Source organism: Gorilla gorilla, chromosome 3, assembly GCF_029281585.2.
Source record: "Gorilla gorilla gorilla isolate KB3781 chromosome 3, NHGRI_mGorGor1-v2.1_pri, whole genome shotgun sequence".
NCBI classification, from domain to species: domain Eukaryota; kingdom Metazoa; phylum Chordata; class Mammalia; order Primates; family Hominidae; genus Gorilla; species Gorilla gorilla.
The window spans coordinates 127197189-127213881 of record NC_073227.2 but is presented as its reverse complement, the minus strand read 5'-3'; positions in this window follow the sequence as shown (position 1 = coordinate 127213881).

The window sequence follows — 16693 nt, the reverse complement described above, 5'->3', positions numbered from 1 at the left end:
GAGGGACACCATCCTCCAGACCCCAGAATGGTAGATCCACTGATAGTTTGCACCCTGCCTGTGAAAGCAGCCAGGCTGGAGAGGGGTGGACACCTAAGCCATACCCTGCGAAACCACAGGGCTGGAGTTTCCCAAGGCTGTGGGAGATCACCTCTTGCATCAGTGTGCCCTGGATATGAGACATGAAGTCAAAGGAAATCATTTTGGAACTTTAAGATTTAATGACTGCCCTATTGGATTTCAGACTTGCTGAGTCTTCTGGCCTTCAATTTACTCCTGTGCTGGATGCTTCCTGCCATTGTATATCACATTCGAAGTTCTTCAGCTTTTGGACTCTTGGACTTACACCAGTAGTTTGCCAGGGGCTTTTGGGCCTTTGGCCACAGACTTAAGTCTGCACTGTCAGCTTCCCTACTTCTGAGGTTCTGGGACTCTGACTGATCCACCACTGGCTTCCTTGCTGTTAAACTTGTAGACAACCTGTCATTGGACTTTACCTTGTGATTGTGTGAGTCAATTATTCTTAATACAAACCCTTTCATATATACATATATCCTATTAGTTTTGTCCCTTTAGAGAACCCTGACTAATACACTTCACTTTAAAATGAGTGATTTCAATCACCATGCATATTATATTAATAGGACACAACTAGGGTTTCCTGAAAAATGTGAGAGGACTTTTCAGAGCTCTCACATCTATAATGAACACAATGAAATATAATGTTGGGGTTTCTGCAAAATAGGTACAAATAATTGATCTGGTAGCAATTGCCTGAAAGATTATTTTAATTAAGTGTGTTTTGCTGTTGACTCATGTCTCAATATCTGCCTATTATCTGCAATATTGAAACTGTATGGCATGATATGACAGGCAGGAAAGCTGCATATGTCTTTTTTGCCATTGCTACTTCTCATGCTCATATCTAGCACTGTCTCTTTGTATCTATTTCCTCTTCTGAAAGTTTCCCTTTCCTGCCCCATCCTCAGGTACAGTCCCCAGAGAGCAACTCTTATTCTTCCATGTCTCCCCAACCAGATACTCACAGGCATTACTCTTTCTGTTTAGTTACTAGGCACCAGTTTTCCATTTTTATTATTGGAAATTCATTATACTATATAAGATTTAAATTGTTCTCTGCTTGAATTTTATGTGAAAATTTTTCCAATTTGCCACATAATGCCAGCCTTGCATATACAGAAACAGGTATTTATATATTTAGATTGAGAGGAGATAGAATCAAACTACTCTTAAGTTTAACTTCATTAAATGATTAAAATGAAGGTTCATTAACCATTGGTAAATACAGATTGGATTAAGAAATAAATTATAAAGTTATTATATACTTGATACTCTATTGATTACTAAATATCATAACACTATATAAAATATAATTGAATAAAACAAGCATTTGTTCTTTTCTGATTATAACATTAATGTACAATTATTTGAAATATATTTCCCTAAAGCATAGTAAAATTAATATTAAAACTCCAGAATTATATGCTGCTTTTCCAAAAATTTCAAAACATTCACATACAAATTAAATTATTTACAGAAAAACATCCAGGGCACACTGATGCAAGAAGTAGTCTCCCACGGCCCTGGGCAGCTCCAGCCCTGTGACTTTGTAGGGTTCATCTCACACCCCCATCTCCCCTCCAGCCTGGCTGCCTTCACAGGCTGGTGTTGAGTGTCTGTGGCTTTTCCAGGTGCATGGTGCAAACTGTCAGTGGATCTACCATTCTGGGGTCTGTAGGATGGTGGCACTCTTCTCACAGCTCTGCTAGGCAGTGCCTCAGTGAGGACTCTGTGTAGGAGTGTCAACCCCACATTGCCCTTATGCAATGCCTTAGCAGAAATTCTCTATGAGGGCTTTGCCCCTATAGCACACCTCTGCCTGGACATCCAGGCATTTCCATACAGCCTCTGAAATGCAGTGTTCATGAATTTGCAAAATAATTTTGAAAAAGAACAAAGCAGAAGATTCACACTTCCCAATTTCAAAACTTACAACAAAACTATGTTGACCAAAACAGTATTGTACTGGCACAAGGATAAACTTATACACCCATGGAATACAATTTAGAGAGCAGAAATAAGCGCAGACATCTATGGCAAACTGCTTTTTAACAAGAATGGCAGGATCATTCAATGGGAGAAAAATGGCCTATTCAACAATTAGTACTGGGACAATTGGATAGCTACCTGTAAAAGAATAAAGGTGGACCTCTCCCTCACTGTGTAAACAAAAATTAATTCAAAATTTATCAAATACCTAAATATAAGAATGAAAACAATAAAACTCTAACAAGAAAATAAAACAAGAAAACACAGGGGTAAATCTTCAAGACCTGCAATTTGATAATGGGTCTGTAGATACAATATCGAAAGCATGAACAACACAAGAAAAAATTAGACGAATTGGATTTTAGCAAAATCAAAAACTTTTAAGTGTCAAAGACATTATTAAGAAAGTGAAAGGACAACATATAAACCAAGAGAAAATGTTTGCAAATTATGTATATGATAAGGATCTAGTCCATGAATAAATAAAACCTCCTACAACTCAACAATAAAAGGAAAGAAACCCAAGTACTGGAATAGACGTTTTCTCAAGGAAGATAAAAAGGTAGGCATAGAAAAAGATGCTTTACATTATTTGTTATCAGAGAAATGCAAATTAAAACCACAGTGAGATACCATTTCACACCCACTGGGATGTCTATAATTAAAAAGACATACAAGTGTTAATCAGGATGCAGAAAAACTAGAAGCCTCATATTTTGCTGGTGGGAATGTAAAATGATGAAACATGCTGTGAATAAGTTTGGTAGTTTCTTAAAAAGTTAAACATAGAATGACCATATGACCCAGCAATTCTACTCCTAGAGAAAATCCCAAAAGAATTGAAAACAGGTACTCAAACAAATACTCACATGAATGTTCATAGTAGCACCATTCACAATACTAAAAGTAAAAACAACCAACCAGACAGATAAAAAAATTGTGGTGTATTCCTAAAACAGAACAATTTTATATCATAAAAAGAATGAAGTGATAATACATGCTACAAGGTGGATGAATCTAAAAACTAAAAAACATTACACTATGCCAAACCAGACACAAAATGTCACATGTTTCATGATTCCACCTATATGAAACATCTGGAATAGATACATCCACGGAAACAAAGAGCAAACTGGTGTTTGCCAGGAACTGAGAGAAGGATGAACGGCAAGTAACATTTTACTGGGTATGGGGTTTTATTTTTGCGTGATACAAGTGTTTTGGAACTAGGTAGAGGAGGTACTGGTATACGACACTATGAATATACTAAATACCACTGAACTGTTAACTTTAAAATACTTAATTTTATGACTTAACACCTTCACCCTGTTAGGAACTGGAATTTGTATCTCCCAAAATTTCATATGTTGAAGCTCTAACCCCAATGTGATGGAATTAGGAGGTGAGGCCTTTAGAGTTAAGTAGGTTTAAATGAGGTCCGAGGGTGGAGGCCCCTTGATGGGATTAGTTCCCTTACAAGAAGAAGAGGCACAAAGCCTCCTCCCTCCACCAACTGAGGACACCAAGGTACAGTGGCTGTTTGCAAGCCTGGAAGGGAGCCCACACCAGAATCCAACGATGCTGATGATCTGGTGTCAGATTTCTAACCTCCAAAATAGTAAGAAATATATTTTCTGTAGTTTAAACCACCCAGTCAATGATATTTTGTTACAGTAGCCAGAGCTAATAAAGATATATCTCAATTAGAAAATAATTTAAAAATTATGAATCTGTCTATAGAATAATTTGCATTTCAAAACTAATTTGATCACTTTTGCAGCCATTAATTTGATATTTCTATTTCATTTAAATCTAATGTGAGAGGATAAAGAGATGAGCATATTTTAATATTTTTTTCTTGTTTGCTTGCTTTGTGAGAAATTTTCTTATGAATTTGGATTGATCTAATTTGAATAGAGGATTTACTTAGAATAACACATTTTGGTAGAAATGTAATTTACTTGAATTATACTTAGTGGGTTAAAATTATTTTTAAAAGTTCATCTTTTTGTTACTGAATTGTCTATAAATATAATATTTATTTAATCCTTAGAAAATCTTATGAGGAAAATGGTGTATGATTTTTTGAACTGAAAATATTGCCCACCAGAGGGCTCTCAGTTTTCTTCTATTGTGCATTTTGGAAAAATGAAAGTTATATTTTAATAATCATAGCTTCTACATTATTGAGCAAATCAAATATATTTTGTGAGTATATATATGCAGTAGCTTCCTGAACAGTAATTTAATTACAATTCAATACATTTAAATAAGTGTAGTGAACACATTAAGTAATTAAGTACATTTAGATAAGCTTGTCATAATTGAGGTACAAATAAAACATACTTTAGATGTACACACTCAGTGTTTTCTGCATTTCTTTATAAAACTCTCTGTGAAAAGGAATTTGTAATGTGAACTGTTATGATTTATCAAGCAGAAAATAAAACAAATTCTGCCTTTGGAAAGTCATAGAGATCAACCTCCAATGTATAGTTAAGTTTAAGTATTAATCTCCATTGAGATGGAAAGAACTATTCTAATCTGGATCTGAAAATTGATAAACTGAATTTATGTCTAAAAAATAATTTTAACGCACTGATACTATGTCTTCAGGATATGTGAGTAATTAAGATACAGGTACTTTTCTTGAGATGCTCAAACTATAATAAGAAATAAGCCCATGGATAAATTATCATATCATTTAATGGCCGTAAGAAGTATGTCCAATGAAAACATTGTATCACTAAATCTCAGGGAGAAGTGAAGACTGGGAATGTAGTATATTTTGAAAAGGTATCTCCAGGCATTCTCATCCCTCTCACATTCCACTGTTGAGAACCAATGTGCTAAGTGAAGATTGTGAAGGGAGTTAGTTATAGTTAGTTAACTGTACCTAGGCTATCAGGGAAGTTTCCTGAACCTGAAATTAAAGAGTGTATTAGATAGATAAAGGGTGGAAGGGGCAATCCAAGTAAGGGGAAGAGATTAATCAAAGCCAGAGAGCTAAGAAATTGATAAGAAAAAAAAATAGGCAAAGGAAAAACCATCTGATATTTTTACAGATCAGCACATGATTCAAGTGTCTGGGGAAATGCTTTGGCCATGTGAATGGTGAAAGATGCCGCCACTGGTGAGTTTGGGATCACACCTTCCAAAGCCCTGAACGCATGTGAAAGAGTTTGACTTTACCTTAAAAGTAGGAAGTTTAGAGTCAGAAATCATCTTTAATCAGGAGAATGGCTTGAACAGATCGTTAATTAAACAGCTAAGTTTGAGGGACCTGGACAGTAAATTAATGGTATGAAAAAGCAGAAGCAATAAAATGTGAGACACAGAATCTGATTAAGAAGCAATTACAACTGTTGAAAAAATTAAGAACCTTTAGAAGACCTGGACCAGTGTGGATAACGAAAAAGAGACTGAGGAAAAGACATTAACATCATTAAAGAAACATTTTACCAAGCTTTAAGCTAAGCATATAACTTTATCTGCTCAATGACCTTGAGCTTGCTAGAGGTTATCCAACTCATTCCAGAACTGTCTGTAGTTCTGTGGGGTAAACCAGAGAAATGACCAATCCCTAACAATACTTTTTTATTCTCACTTCTACTAATCAAATGATATTCTACTTTGTTCAGGGAAAATTTCCTTTCTTTATCCTGTTAAGTGATATGGTGAGGTGAGACCTATAAAAGGGCAGGAAGATGTCCCATTAGAATGGAGAACGAACTTCTAAGCAGAAGAGAAGAAACTGATATAAAATAATGGTGACAGATTTAACAAATCAGGCTAATTCATTAAGCCTCATCCTAGGATTATGGTAAATTTGTTAGCTAATATTATTGTGAATTCACTATATGCCACACACTACTCTAAGCATTTTACATGTACTAATTTATTAAAACTTCACAACAATTTTATTGGGGAAAAGTTTATTGTTATGCCCATTGTGCAGATTAAATAGTGCGGCAATGATTGATTAAGTAACTTGCCAAGCGTACTCAGCCAATGATCACAAAACCATTAGCTGAATCTAGGCAGGGTATATCTTTTGAATACTACTCTATCCTACCTCATCAACTAGCAGGAGGTCACATATGACAGAGTTAATTGCGGGCTAAAGAAAATCTTGGCCTCCATCTACCAGGCTTCCTGGTAAACATGCTAATGTTAGATTTTTTGGAGTTCTTATCTAAAAGATGATTTAAGCAGGTGTGCTTGGTCTGTCTATACTGATTATGGTAAATAAATCTTAAACTTATATAATTATATAATTATGGGAATATAGCTGGCTGGAGAATGGAATGAGTCTTATGCTATCATTGCCCAGCAATGACTACCCACATTATAAAAACTAAGCAGCTTAAAATCTGAATGACTTGCTCTGAGTTGACATACATACCACGCATTGTTAGTGCTTGCTTGCTACTCTCAGTATGGAAAGGGGATGATTAGGATGCTGTTTTGAAGGCTAAAGCCCCTTAAGAAAGAAATATGCATGTGTGTCTGCTTCATGCTTGTGTCTTTTGAATCATTAGTAATTTGGTATTGGGTAAGACCTATGATTTGTATGAGTTTGTTTTGACAATCTTACCTTTTTTATAACTCTAGAAGAGCACTCTGGTGGGTGTTTGGCTTTGAGCGGCTAGAGCCTTGCCCTAAGTTAACCTATTTTTTATACAGAATTCAATGTAACACCTATTTATACTTACACGCATACCTGCAGTATCAACAATTCCTAAGCTTCCTTCTAAGAGTCATAAGTCCAGTTCAGGTCTTTAGTTTGGCAGAATGGGAAATACAAATTTTGGGCAGGTACAAATTATTTGTTTTAAAAAAGCCAATGTTATTGTTTATTTATCTTCACTATTAACTTGTTTACTTTTCATAGTCATCTTATAAGATTAGTAACCTTATTATTGCTGTTTTATAAGTGGAAAAACTTAACATCTGCATCCCAATTATTGTGCTCAGTCTGGCCAGTGCTTCCTTCCCACAGAGGGGCGAGGAAGCTGGTGCAAGGAGTGGGAAGAAGCAGTCACCCCTTCCCTTAGAGGTAATGCCGGTGTCTCCCTCAGATTCTATCTCCTGTGTAGTCAACCCATATGGTTGTATTAGTCTGCTTGGGCTACTATCACAGAATACTGCAGACTATGTGGCTTAAGATCTATTTATCAGAATTTAGAGACTAGAAGCCTAACACTGAGGTCGAGCAGGTTTTGGCTGGTAGATGGACAGATGGACATCTTTTCACTGTGTCCTCTAATGACCTCTTCCCTGCATGTGGAGCCAGAGCAAGCTCCCTGGTGTCTCTTCTTATAAGGACCCTAATCCTATCAGATTAGACCTGCCCTTATAACCTCATGTAACCCCAAGTATCTCCTTAAAAGCTCTCTCTTCAAACATAGTCACATTGGGGGTTAGAGCTTTGACATAAACCTCTTGGGAGGATATGATTCTGTCTGTAACAGTGGTTCCTTTATCTTTCTGTCCATCCACTCTTCCTTTTCCAATTGCCTCAAACCTTTTGAAAACCTTTATCTTCTTTGCCTTGATTTCAGCCTCATGGTACTCACAGAGGTGAGAAATAATTTTGCCACTCTTCCTGCTGAGAACAGAGGAATCAGACTTGCTTCTGACTGAGCTCCCTGCCGTCTCGCCTTCTGTCTCTGCCTCCCCGGTATATTTTTCACATGGCCACCATTATTTTCCTAAAAATGAATTGGATGCTCTTAGTTAGCTAGACAACAATATCAAAATTCTTAAGCATGGTTTCACAGTCTTGCCCAATCCACTTTCCTTGCCTCATCAGCCTGTGTTTCAGTCTAGATTTAACTCCACTGGCTGATCTGTTGCTTCCTGCCATTCAGTGCTTTGCACCTGCCTCTGCTATGACACTTAGATCTTTCCCTTTTGTATGCTACTAGTTGTATATATCACTTTTATAAGATTATAAACCTCAGTAGGTAAAATCACTATTTATTTATCCCTGTGTACTTATCTTGACAGGGGTATGTAGAGTCTCAATCTTAAATTTTAAATTATATGATTACTTATTTAATAAGTATTTATTTGATGCCTATTCTATACCAAATGTTCTGCTTCAAGCTGAAAGCTAAAAAAAGAAAAATTCTATTAAACTGTTTTTCAGTAGGAAATGGTCTTTTAGTTTAGGCAACAACTTACAGGGTAGAAACAAATATTCAAAGGTTTTGGAATCCCTAGTTGAGGTTTCAAAGAATGCTATTAGTTCTCTTTTGTATCCATTAGGATTAGGCTTAGTTGAATGTAACTACATCATAATAGAGTAGTTTACAGTACCTTCCTCATACACATGAAAAATAAGTCCAGAAGTAAAAAGGTCACAGCACGGATGCAAGGGAGGGGTCCAAGAGTGTTAGAGACCCACATCACTTAGATGTTACCCTGCTTCCATGGTGCTCCAGACGCCACATCTGCTTTCCTTGCTGTCAAGCATCTGTCTTGCAAAACAAAATGTCCATTTAAATCTCACTGGCCAGCATAATCATATGGCCAGACCTACATGTAAAGTAAGTATGAGAAATATAATCTTTTAGCCAAACACATTGCCACGCTGAATAAAATCAGATGCTTTATTAAAAGAGAAAGAATGAATGGATATGTGGGTGTTGTTTTTGTTTGTTTGTTTTTTTGTTTGTTTGTTTTTGAGATGGAGTCTCACTCTGTAGCCCAGGCTGGAGTGCAGTGGTGGGATCTCAGCTTACTGCACCGTCTGCCTCCTGGGTTCAAGCAATTCTTGTGTCTCAGCCTCCCAAGTAGCTGGGACTACAGGCAAGTGCCACCATGCCCAGCCAATATTCAGGTTTTGATAGAAGTACATGTAAAGTTCTTTAACCAAAGTAAGCAAATCTGTAAATCTGAAATGAAATGGGATTGAAAAATGAGTTTTTAGATATAACTGAGCTGAACTTGAACTGTTTACATTCTATTACATTGCAGCTTAAATAATCAGTCTGAAAATTTAAAAAAAAAAACACAAGCAAAAATCATTGTCAGTTAAAATTTAAAGTTGAATTGGCCAGTGGGCCAAATACATAACTCTCTCTTCTTCATCTATTCTCTCCTGTCATCCAATTTACTCACCCACATTATTATCCATTTACTTTTATGTCCTAAGGACTATTTTCCCAAGAACTCTCCTACACAGCCCCTTTTCTTGGCATCTATTGCCTCTTATCACCCTTGAAGGGCTTAAATGTATGCCTAAGTAGCTTTCCCAGGCAGAGTTGGGATGAGTAAGATTTATTTGCTGAAAAGCCATGAAATTAATTATTCTCCTCTTTGGGGAAGGACTTGAAATAGTCTTCCTAGAAAAATAGCACAGTAAGAGTTACAGGGTTGGTAAAAAGGAACAGAAGAGCAGAGCAAGCAACTGACTGCAAACTCCTACACTGGCAAGTGCTATCTTGAGATAAAAGAACAAAAGACTTCCAAATGGGAAAAATATAACTGCAATTATAGCCCATTTCATTTTCATTCTGTACTGCCAGAAAAACCAGTGTTGTTTTTCCTAAAAATGTGTCCAGAAAAATATGATAAATATGTATGTACAGTATTGCAATACAAATGATTTGAATGTTATCTAAGAAAAAGTGGGAAATAATAGGCTGCTTTTCGAAAAGCTAAATTCTATGTGATTATAATGAGTGCATTTAGGAGATGATTATCCAACATAATCCATCCTCTTTGTCTCTTAATGCTAGTGTTTCCACTAAACATGTTCAAAATGAAAAATCAAAATATCTTTTCATCCTATTGATAATTCTAAACTATACGCAACTAAATTTTCCTCTTAATAGTAGCTCTAATACAAAAAAGTTGAAATAATTTTTAAGACTTTTTACAGAGCACAGAAGATTAAACATGTTTATTTCAACACCTCTTAAAACTGATTTAAATTATAGCAAATAAAAATTTAAAAATATTAAAAATGCATGGTGGATGAGAGGAAATACCAGTAGATGAGAAATGTCACCATATCTTTGGAAGATACAAGGTGAATTGATGAGTGACAACTTACTTTGTAGGACACGGAAAGGTGAAATCCAAATGCCTACAGAGGGAAATATCAACAAGTTCAAGATTGGAGGGATCTGGTATCACAGATAGAAGTAACAGAAGAATAGGTAATGAGCCTATTTAGGAGTAATTAGATCCCAGATACCCTTTCACACTGTACTTCTATAACCTTCCTTTACTGCAGCAGAAAATTGAAGATTTACTCCCTGGAGAAATTACATGAGAAAGTCTCTCTGTGCAGAGGTGAATGACAGGCTGGCCAGCCCTAGAAATGGAGAAAGTACCTGGGAATATCCTGTGGACAAGTGGGAGAAAGTTAACACACAACTCACTTCCCTAAAGTTGGTCCTAAGTTTGGGCAGCAGGCCTCATCCCCAGTAGAATTATTTCCAGGAGAGACTGACTAGCTAAAGAGAGAGGACTGTCATTTGCAGAACTGCTCATTAAACAGATGGACTTGGTTTTATTTCCCTATGTGAAGCCAACCAGTTGACAAAAACCCTTCCACACACATAGTTTCCAATGAGCTTTTTAAGGTCTCCTTCTCAAACATTAAAGGCTAGCCAAGAGCGCCAGGATGATTAAGAAATCCGCCACATAAAAAATGAAAGAAAAACACAATAAAATAGAGGAAAAATTCAAAAGAATACAGAAGGAAAGAGGGATGGGGGGAAATATACATATATATACACAAATGCATATATATATATGTGTGTTTGTATATAGTATTATGCATAATTTTTAAGAATTGTTTCTTTTTCTCTGCACTCTTTGTTTGCATCTTTTCAGATGTCTTCTTCCCTACTTCGCCATGAATATATTAATTATTTTTTAAAGTTTTATTCTCCTTTGTCCAAAAATGGAATTGATAGAGTACCTGATGCATGTGACTACACTGAGAGGGCTTTGGCTGCTCAATAGAAAATTTGAGAAGTATTAGTAGTAGTTACACCGAAAGTTAAGCAAACAAAAGAGAAGGTGACTGTTAACTCCAAGAAAAACAAGTTGTAAAGGAAAGGAAACAAAATAATACCACACAGTGTGGCTTAGCTATGAAACTTGCTTACTTAATCACAATGATGTAGACATTGAATATCGATATAATAAGAAATTGTGGTATAATGGAACATTATGAGAAAAGGGTATATGTATGTGTGTACTAAATTTGAATCCACTTTACCAAGCAGAAAGTACATAATAAAAAAATGCAAGGAATAGTATTATAAACATATTATCTAGAAATGTAGAGGCAAATAAAACAAAAAGTTAAACATTTTAAGGTATGGTAAACTTGGGAGAAAGAGGAGTGGGCAAATTGCCATTTTCTTTCAAGACTTTTGTACTGTTTGGTCTTTTTAAACATATATATATGTATCAATTTAATATAATAAAGTATTCATTTTAATTTTGCTTCTATTTATCTATTACATGACTTGACTTATCATAGATAATTTTATTTCAGTTGCAAGATCTCCTCCTCATAAAGTTTCATCCATAAAAATTATTTCCGACCAGAAAATATCAATAATTTCTATTTTTATTAATCACGTTTAATGTTAAGTACCCCACAGCATCTTTACTAGTTATTGAGCTCACATAAGAGATGAAAAATTGATTTATCATTAAATTTGTATTTATTTGATATGTGATTAATAATTAAAGATAAAATTAAATTGCCAGCCACAGTTGTAAGTCCTTTTTATACATTAAGTGCTATGCATATAGTTTACATACATCAATTTGCTTAATATATGAGGCATGCACATCATTTTGGAATAGATTTGGCTGCAAGTGAGAGAAAGCCTAAATAGCAGTGCCTTAAACAAGAGGGCAATTCATTCTCACATATAAGAAATGTGTGGGCCCGGTGTAGTGGTTCATGCCTGTAATCACAGAACTTTGGGAGGCTGAGGCAGTCAGACAGCTTGAGCTCAAGTGTTGAAGACTATCCTGGGCAACAGGGTGACACCCCGTCTCTACAAAAAATACAAAAATTAGCCAGGTGTGGTGGTGCGTGCCTGTAGTCCCAGCTACTTGGGAAGCTGAAATGGGAGGATGGCTTGAGCCTGGGAGGAGGAGGTTGCAGTGATGAGAAATCACACCACTGCCCTCCAGCCTGGGTAACAGGGCCAGACCATATTTCAAAAAAAGAAAAAAAAAAGAAAAAGGAAATGTCTGGGGTGGGCACAGTGGCTCATGCCTGTAATTCCAGCACTTTGGGAGGCCGAGGCTGGAGGATCACTTGAGGCCAGGACTTCGAGACCAGCCTGGGGCAACATAGAGAGACCTGATCTCTACAAAAAAAAAAAAAAAAAAATTAGGCCAGTGTGATGGCATATGCCTGTAGTTCTAGCTACTCTACTCATGAGGCTGTCAGGAGGATCACTTGAGCCCATGAGGTGGAAGTTGCAGTAAGCTATGCTGTGTCACTGCACTCCAGCCTGGGTGGCAGAGTAAGACTCTGCCTCAAAACAAGCAAATAAAAAATAACAAAACAAAACAAAAAAACTAAAAAGACACATAATTACCATTATTAAATCAGCTGATTCTATCATTCAAAACTGGACACTGTCTCTAAAAAAGAGAAGGAAGAAGAGGGAAGAAGAAGGAGGGGGAGGAGGAGGAGGAAGAAGAGGAGGAGGGAAAGGGAGAGGGGGAGGAGGAAGAGGAGGGGCAGGAAGAAGAAGAAGAAAGAGAAAAGAAGAAGGAGGAGGAGGAAGAAGGGAAGGAAGAGGAGGAAGAAGGGAAGAAGGAGGAGGAGAAGGAGAGAAGAAAGAAGAAAGAAGGAGAAGAAGAGGAGGAAGAGAGTGAGGAGGAGGAGGAGGAGGAGGAAGGGGAGGAAATGTGTCTGAAGATAACAGGGCAAGGGGCTGGTGAAAGGTTCTGCTTCAAAAAGCCTTCAAGAACCCAAGGTCCTCCCAGCTCTTTGCTCTGTCATGCCCAGAGTATGACCCTTATTTTTATGGTTTAAGATGAACACAGACAACCTCTGGGCTACAGAATAGAAAAATGGATGAAGAAGAGAAGCAAAAGGTGAACTTCATCTTTTACTTAAGGAAGGCTAACCAAAACTGTCATAGGCTGCTCTAGTTTAGTTTCCTTTGGCTATGTTCAAACTACTCTTGGTAACTTTTTACAAAGAAATAGAACACTTTAGTTCTAAATGTTTCCAATATTTTAAATAATAGTGTACTGTTACTTAAATATATATATTTAATATACAATATATATTTAATATATTATTGTATATGTTAGTGCTCTGATATTTTATTTATTTCTATATTTCTAACTATCAGTAAGGGTTTTTATGGTTTTTAAAAATATTTTCAAAGGTCATTGAACAATTGTAATCTCCCTTATTAATTATTAAGACAACCTTGCATGTTCCTACTTACATGGCTATTATGATATGTGAGTACTGATAATCAGAAATTGTGGTATACTGGAATATATATGTATATATGATATGATATATCATGTGCAATGTGAAGATTGTCTTTACAAGAGTAAATAGGCAATGGCAAATGGCTTGTATAATTGTCTAAGGGTTCTGAAAAGAAAAAAGGAGAAAAACTGAATAATGAGAAATGAAGATGTTCAGGACAGAGGCAGGTAGTTATGGGAAAAAGAACAAAGTGTGATGATTTTGGTTTTGCAGTTTAATGCACATTACAGATTATCCCCTACAGAAGTGACTGAAACCATCAGGTTAACAGAATGACTTGACCAGTAGATGTCAGCCAGACTCTATCCTTAGCCACCCTACTGCTCCTACAATGAGATCACGACCTGAGAGTAACCATACTGGCAGAGATGGATGAGTTTTATAGGCCTAAAAGCTCATGCTTTTTGGCCTATTACATTTAGCTGGACTATTCAATGTCCAATATCTCATCAAGGCATTTAGTCATCCAACTATTTAATGTTCAACCTGCCAGCAAAATAATCCAGTGTTGATCTTCTACTATGGTAACATTCTCTGAGGAAATCGAAGCCACTTACTATTAGCTGTAGATGTTTTATAGATGACCTATATCCACAGAAAGTCCCTTTATTCTTAGTTTTTATAATGAATGGGTGTTAAATTTTGTCCAATGCTTTTTCTTCATCTATTGTGATTGTATGTGTTTTCTTAGTCTGTGAATATGGTAAAATATATTGATTGGTTTTCAATTGTTAAACCATCCTTGCATCCCAGGAATAAACATCACTTGGTAATGATGCAACTTGTTAATATTTTTAAAATATTTGTGCCACCTATATTTGTGAAGAATATAGGTTTGTGGTTTTCTTTTCTTATGTTGTCTTTGGTTTTGGTGTCAGGATTATGTCAGTCACATTAAATAAGTTGAGAAGTGTTCTCTTTATCCTGTGAATAAGTTTTGTGGTATTTTTTTTTTAATGTTTACAAGAATTCAGCAATAATGTCATTTGGGCCTGGAATTTTCTTTGTGGGAAGGATTTCAGTTACAAACTTCTATAGTAGAGACCTATCGAGATTTTTTTTTTCCCTAGGGTCAATTTTGTTAGTCTTTCAAGAAATGTGTCCACTTTATCTAGGTGATCAATTCATTGACATAAAATTTTTTATAACATTATTTTATTATCCTCTTAATGTAGGATCTTAGTGCTCCCCCTCTTTCCTTTCTAATATTGACAATTTATATCTTTTTTCCTTTTTCTTCATCAGTCTAGCTACAGGGTTAACAATTTTCTTGACAGTCTATTTGTAATATTCATCCATTTTCTGTGTAAGTTATTTCTGATTCTATATTCATTATTTTCTTTTTTCTGCTCACATTGATTTTAATTCTTTTTTAGCTTCTTAAATTGGAAGTTTTGGTAACTAATCATTTTTAATATATGCGATGAGTTATAAATTTTCCTCTAAGTGTTGATTTAACCATATTTCACACATTTTGCTAGACTTGATATATCGTGTTTCATTTTCAGCCAGTTCAAAATATTTTATACTTTCCATAGATTTTTTTCTCTAATCCATGGTTTATTGAGCAAAATCTGGCTTAATTTTCTAATACATGGTGATTTTTAGATATCTTTCTGTTATTAATTTCTCACAATTCCCTTGTGGTCAGGGAACATGTTCTGTATGATTCAACTCTTTTCAATTTATTGAAACTTGTTAATGGCATAGCTTGGAGCACATTTGACCAATGTTCTACATGTACTTGAGAAAAAGAGTGACGCGCTGTTGTTGAGTGAAGTTTCTATTAATATCAGTTAGATCAGATTGGTAGATAATTTTTTTAAGACTTTTTATTCTTACTCATTTTCTGCTTTAGTCATTCTACAAATTATTGGGAGAGAAATATGAACATAATTGCAGATTTTTTTGTTTCTCCTTTCTGGTGTATCATTTATGCTTCATGCACTGTGAAATTGTTGTTATATGCATAGACACTTAGCATCGTCGTGTTCTTGTTTTCTCAATCCACTTGTTAGGAAATATTTCTATCTCTGTTACTATTTCTTTTTATGAAATATGATAGTAATATGGTTCTTTGGTTTTCTTATAATTGTTTCCATGGGATATATTTTTTCATCTTTTTAATACATCTTTTAGATTTAAAATGTATCTTCTGTAGACAGTGTGTGTTTACGTGTGTGTGTCTGTGTGTGTATGTATGTGTATATGTGTAAATAGCTGGGCCTTGCTTTTTTATCCAGTTTGACCATCTGGCTTTTTATTGGAGTGTTTGCCATTTATATTTAATTTAATCACCAATAGAATCGAATTTACATCTGCTATCTAATGCAAAATCACTAAATAAAATAGCTAAAGATTAAGCTATAACAATAAAAATCTGATTGCATCTATCCTAAAAATGTAACATTTAACTAGGAGAATACCTGTAAATGATTTTAAAATCATTTCAATGAGCTGCTTAAGAAAAAAAAGAGCTAAAAAGTTTATAATTTATTTTGAAAAATTACATATGTTTGAAATTTAAAATAACAATAAAATTTATCTCTTTTAAACATACTATTAACCCCACAATTACTGGAAAAAGTATAAAACTATATCCATATCAATTTTAAAAGCATCAACTTTTATAGTTTATAGCTTTTTTATAGTTTCATCATATGAGAAAACAAGAACATGACAATGCTAAGTGTCTATGCATATAACATATTGTAGTTTCATCTGTATCCTTAGACACTATGGTATGTCATTTTGCATAGTTCAAATGTATATGAATGAAATTATACTGCAACAAGATTTTTCATGAATTACACTAATGATATTCATTCATGTTGATTTATGTAGTTATAGAGTATTTATTTTCCTATCTGTATTAATATGACAAAACATATATATCCTTTTTACTGTGTATAGACATTCTGACTGTTAGTCATTTTTCTATTATAAGTAAATGACTAACTACTAATACAAATCCAGGAGATGCTTATCATATAGAATACAATGTGAAGAGTATCTCACTGAAGTTGAATGGTACATGGATTCTTACTAGCAATACTAACAGAAAAAATTTTTTTATATGTATCTCTTGCTGAGTTTGTGCAAAAGCTTTTCTGG